The following is a 6,436-nucleotide window of genomic DNA, read 5'->3' on the forward strand; positions in this document are numbered from 1 at the left end:
AGTAACTACGGTATTAATGTCGTGATTTTAATTATAACATCATAGAATTTTCCCTCACAATGATCAATAGATCAACTCTTTGGGGCTTTTGAACTTTGGCTGTCCTTTATGTGAAATCGACCTTCCTTCCGAAGACCAACTAAAACTGAGTGAAAAGAATTGCTAATAAATTATTGAACGGCAATATCTTACTAAGTTGATTCGACTCTCGGCCGTGTATTGTAAATGTTTCACATCACTCTCTTTCTGTTCATTCAATTTAAAATCCCGCCACAACAAAAAGGTTTACAACTAAGATGTGACATTAACTAAACAATTTTTCTTTTTTCAATAAACGATTTTATTCAAAAGCCAAAGAGGAGGCTCTACAAATTGTGAATAAGAACATATGAAAAATATTTTCAACTAAATGACTCGTGAATCAATAGTAAATTAATTTATGTCAGTTAATGAGCTGCAATATGAAATAAAAAACAACAGATATAATCGAGATATGTAATGTATACAACTCAAAAGAATCATTAAAACTCCTTTTACAATCAAAAAATAAAAATCCCGTCTCAATCACAAGAAATTCTAAAATAAATTAAAAGTAATACAATCAATAAATGTATATATGATACGTGTGTTTAAATTTAATATAATCACTAGATAATGATGATTTTTTAAAAATAAATATACATATATCATCAGTGGCAGTGTTTGGTTTTTTATTTTTAAAAAAGTAAGGAAATAAGAGGTGAGGAAAGTGGAAGAAAGGAGAGGTGAGTGCATTCAAACTCTTTTTCAATGTTTGATTTGTTACAAAAATATATAAGGAAAGGAAATGTCTTATTTTTTATTCGGACAATTCTACCCTTTAGTTTTAAACTTTCAATATCAATCATAAATATAATTCAAAAGATTAAACAATAAATTTATTTAATATAGTATATAAATAACTGATAAAAATTGTTGTAAATAATATAATTATATTTATAATTAAATTCCATTTAAAAAGTTTATTAATATAAATAATTTAATTTAATTTGTTTCTAAATAATTTAATTTAATTTATTTCTAAATAAATTATGGCATAATACAAAGAATTTGTTAATTAAGATCGCCAAAAAAAAGTAAAGTTTTTGTCGCCGCTGCCATTGGAGCCACCGCATGTCGCTACCAGTCATCACTATACCATGTCATTTTAGCTCAAGAATTATATGAAAATCATTAGAAATTGATGATCTATAAATTGAAGGAACTAATTAACCAAAATGCTTGATGTTTTTCCTTTATCTGGGAAAGTTAGAAAGTTTTCAAATTTTTCTTAAACGGATTTGAAGAAAATAAATTCATTTTTTCACCTTTATGCAATATAAACACATTGCTCATTGGCCAATGACTCCAACGGTACCGATAGTGACATCCCACGTCTCGTCCCAACGGCGATGGCAGCAACAACGGTCTGATGATTGTTAAATTTGTATTTCAATTTTTGTTAAGTAATTAAATAAATAAAGTGATTTATTAAATTGTTTAAATAATTACTTTAACATTTATTAATATAAAATTAATTACCTGAAATATTAAATTGATAAAATAAAATTGTAGATAATAATAATTTGATAAAATTAAACAAGTTAATAAAAGCTTAAAAGTGTAATTTTGGATGTTTCAACTCCCAATAGAAGAAGAATTTACATTTGTTACTATGTGGAATGGAATCTAAACTCCACATTATGATGTATATTAAATTTCAGTAGAAATTAAATTCTTATAAACAATGGTCAATCAAACAATAGAAATAAGAAATGAGTTTAAATTACTTTCCTTTCCTCTTCCTCTCCTTCGAACCAAACATCACCTCGGTAATAGAATCAACCACTATATATATGACATATGTAATTAAATTTAATATAACTACTACATGATGGTTTTATAAAATGAATACACACATATCATTAGTGGTGATGTTAGGAATTCAATCTAGCAGGGTGAAGCTCAAACAATGATATAATTTAAAATGGTCAACAACAAAAAAAATACATTAATACATTCAATCAAATACATTTATAAATGTCCTAGACGTATGTTCATATGTTGAAAATATTAAAAAATAATCTCATCATCAATACTATGTACATATCTTTTTCTATATATGTACATAGTTTCTTTTATTTGATTTCATTGTCGATTTTTCACAAAATTTATCACTGAAATTGCTCCTTCTACTATAGTTGTGACCACTAGTAAATCAATGTTAATATCACCAATAAATAAATTAATAAATACAATTTATTATTCCTAGTATCAATTATTTTTCTTAATGGTTTACCAATCTCTTTCAATCCTAAATATTTGTTATCATAACTCATATCTATAATGTAAACATCAATTTGAATTTCAAGTGCCATAAGATCCATTGAAGAAAAATCAATTGGAGAAAACTCAGTAAGATGAATATTTTCTACTCTTTTGTGCGAGGAGAGCTAGGGCCCTATGGATTTTAAAATAATAATATTTCGAGTAACTTTTAAAAAATCCAGTAAGAGCTAAACTCTAACATGGTACCGATACTGCATGTCATGACATCATTTACTTGTTATATAACTGACATGGTAACTTTGATATATTCTAGAATTTCACCTCCATCATAACTTGCAAACCACAATTCTATGCAACTGCCTCAAGATAATAAACATCCTCAGGACCACTAAACACATAAACTACTACCAACATAACACTTCCCCTCAAAATCGCAAACAAATGGCACCAAGATCCGGCCAATCCTTGAGCTCCAAAATCTATTGTTGCACTTGCATTAGTATTTGAACTAAATGTGTAAACCAATTTAAATGTGTAGAAAACCTGTTAGAACAAGAGATGTTTTGGTGAAAATCATCACCTATAATTCAAGAATATTCATATTGTATCACCAACAATTAATAACGAATTACGAGGAAGGGTGCCTGAATCCATAACGTTGAATTGCTCTCTAAAATTATGTGGCTGGCCTTCCAAATCTATAGGTTCTCTTAGAGAATCCTTTAATTTTCTCTGCGCTCTCTCCCTAGTGATGAATGTCAAAAAGAATAGAAAGATAAGTGTGACTAGGGAATCATAACTACTTATATAGACAACTTTTCATAATTGTCATTAGGTATTCTTAATTATGCTCATTATAGAATTAAAATACCACTAGGTCTCTACACATTAAAGGTCAATATCATGTTAGATACATTAAAGTCCAAATTACTGAAAACCTTAGTGGATCACTTTTAATTGAGTTTAAGCTCCTATGACGTATGCAGTACATAATTATTCACATATAAACCTAACATTGTATTAAGGATCCAACAATACTAGATTAAAAAATCCAACAAAACCGTCTCAAAAAGCACATTGATTTTGTTGATCACATTTAATTTTTGACCATTAGTTTTAATTATTTTCTCCTCGATTCAAATTGAAGCAACAATTTTTGATTTTATATTAAATTTTCATGCAAAGCTCTTGTCAGTTTCTTATACAAAGATCTAATTATTTAAAAAAAAAAGTTTCGTATAAATAAAAAGCCATCAATTACAAAACAATAGAAAACTAGTCAGATGAAGTATATTTGAGATAATGATGCCCAATATCCGATTATCAATGTTACATCTTCAATTCTAATCAAAATTATTCTATATTCGGATATTCCACGACTTGGTCACCTCTCCCTAGCCCTTGCCGGCTACTACTCAAATACTTACAAATAATTATTATCCTTAATCTCTGCAATACCGATGTTACTCTGTCTTATGACAAGCATAATCCCATTTAATTAATCATGTGTGCGTGTGTATTAGTAATTTTTTGGGTTGTGATTTTAAAGTTCAGAAAAGTTTCAAAATCATGAGGTTTAATAACATTATGAAATTAAATTTTAAAATCGCGAGGTTTTAAAGTTATCCTCGACTTTTCTATACTTTAAAATCTTGGATTGGAAAATTTATACACACACATATTATTGATCTAGTTAGACTCTATGACTTTGATAAGTTGAGGATGTCAATAAAATATAAAAAAACATAGATTTCTATAAATTAGAGATTATATTTTCTTTAGTGTATTAAAATCTATGTTTTAATATTTTATTAACAAAGTAAGGATGCATTTACTAAAAAATAACTCTTTAATCTATATGTATATGTATATGTGTTTGTGTGTCTGTGTGTGTGTGTGTGTATATATCAGCCAACCTTAGCAAGAGTTATTGACTAATCGATCCAGACTTATTGTTATTTTTATTGCCTAAACGCATGTGATTAACTATTTTTTTTTTAATTTATAAGACATTTATTTTAAAATAATTTTAAGCATAAATGCATATTTCTCTTTAACTCTTATTTTAAAAGTATGTGATCTATGGACGGTATGTTCTTTATTAATAAAAGATCACCATTATTAAAGAAATGAACCTACATCCATTTGACAATTGCATGTGGAATCTCAGTTTCCAGGAGAACTTGCTCTGAACTATTTAATTATAGTGTATATAATGTGGAATCCCAATTTCCCTTATTTTTAATTTTTATTATATGTTATTGAATATATTTACATTTGTATAGCATATAGTCAATGACCCAAAAAAAAATCTTAATATTGATAAAAAGTAACATAAATAAGAGATAATATAAAAACTTGAATGCAATTTGTCATTGCCTCAATTATTTAGAGAAATAGCACCTGTATTTCATGAATAAGATTAAGATCCTCTCCTTATTTGTGCTCTCATGAGTTTTTAAAAATCTTATACCATATGTCTTTAAGTGATAGTGTATGGGTATGATTTAACTTTTTCATTTTCTTTATCTATTAACTACCAATCACCCACATGTATTTTTACTCAGGAAGAGATCAGATCAGGAGAGAATCATGATCCTTCATGAATAAACCACATACATAAGTGCCCCAATTATAATGCATTTATTTCATTAGATACATAAAAGAAATTGTTTTTCCTTTTGTCAAAGAATTTTGAAGATTAATAAAATATGATTTTGCTGATGATTTATAAAGTATGACATTTAGATAATTTCATAGATTATGCTGAAACGTTAAAACACTAACTTAGTTTTTTTTTTTTTATACTTTTGTGCCAATAATATAATTCTATATTTTTATTGTAAAATAATTTTACCAAATTTAAAAAATAAAATTTTCAATTAATCAAAGATCGAATCCCCTAAGATATTTCTTTTTATTATATGAGAATCTTCATATTCTCCTCTCAAGTAATTATGAAAAGGATGGATTAGTTATAAATTGATATAACGATTTAATGTCTATTGATCATCTAAATTAATCAACATATAGGTAGACAATAGTTTTATTTATTAATAAAGACAAAGTATACATAGAAACAAATAAACAAATCTCTTATATATGTCAAGAGATCTTAATAGTTGAATTAAACTAGGTTGACTGTTTAGTACTTATCTTTTATTTAATTTATTAAACATAATACAAAAAAGTAACACTACACTTAACCACTGTAGTCAGGATTTCTCCCGTATTGAGGGACAACAAGAAGATTAAGATTGTCATTTACGATTTCATCATCAATAATAGTTGACCAAAGGAAGAAACTCTCCGACCGTTTGTTCCTACCTGAAAAGTTGATATTAAAAAAAATAATTATTCGTAAATGCAAATATTAAAATAATATTAATAAATGGTATTCAACTGAAATCAGCCTAAAACCTGCGCAAGATTGTTCCATATTCTTCAAATCAGAAAAGATATCTGCTTATGGCGAAATGTAATCAAAACTCAAAATTAAGTAAGTCGCTTTTGCGAGCTCTTGCTTTTGGTTTGATATAACTTACATGTTTATTGTATATATAGAATTAAATATCCGACGGTGGGTGTGATTGGGCACACAGTTAATGCTTGCAACTAATTAATTGCACATAGTTAGCACGGGTCCCATGGCTCACTGATTAACCAAGAACAATTGTCCGCAGGCGTTTATATATTGAACACAGTTTTGACATCTTATTATTATAAGTAAATATATAGTTTGTCTATAATTGAATGGGTGAAAACAGCTGCTAGATTTTCTGTGGGAATTTGAGCCTTTGGATTATTTGCATAGAAACAAATATATCAAGCCGAATGTGAAATATGTCAACGTCATTTTTAGGGCTCGTAGCTGCCGTTTTGATAATTCAATTGCCAATTTTAATTATTTGTAGGGTCACAAGATTTATCTCTGATTCTCTGTTGGGTTAGTGTAAATAAAAAAAAAATTATTTTTATTATTTTTCCTGCTGTTGGCTGCTCAATTAAGATGCAATACATTGAATGGTTTGAAAACGGAAAATACTGTTTTTAAATTTTCTTAGCTGTTGTTAGAAAACGAGATCATCTTGTTCCCACTCGAATAAAAACTCGACAGAAATTGATGCCA

At 27.6% G+C, this 6,436-nt stretch overlaps 1 long non-coding RNA gene across 1 annotated transcript; it reads right to left on the minus strand.

Annotated features, from left to right (window-relative positions):
* Positions 1-5,334: 5,334 nt before the first annotated feature.
* On the minus strand, positions 5,335-5,831 carry LOC112498839 (uncharacterized). The gene is made up of 2 exons (XR_003066257.2): positions 5,728-5,831; positions 5,335-5,634 (listed from the first exon to the last, which is right to left on the minus strand). It is a non-coding gene; the product is annotated as an uncharacterized LOC112498839 (long non-coding RNA).
* Between the last annotated feature and the right edge of the window lie 605 nt (positions 5,832-6,436).

The sequence above is a fragment of the Citrus sinensis genome, chromosome 4 (genome assembly GCF_022201045.2).
Source record: "Citrus sinensis cultivar Valencia sweet orange chromosome 4, DVS_A1.0, whole genome shotgun sequence".
NCBI lineage: Eukaryota > Viridiplantae > Streptophyta > Magnoliopsida > Sapindales > Rutaceae > Citrus > Citrus sinensis.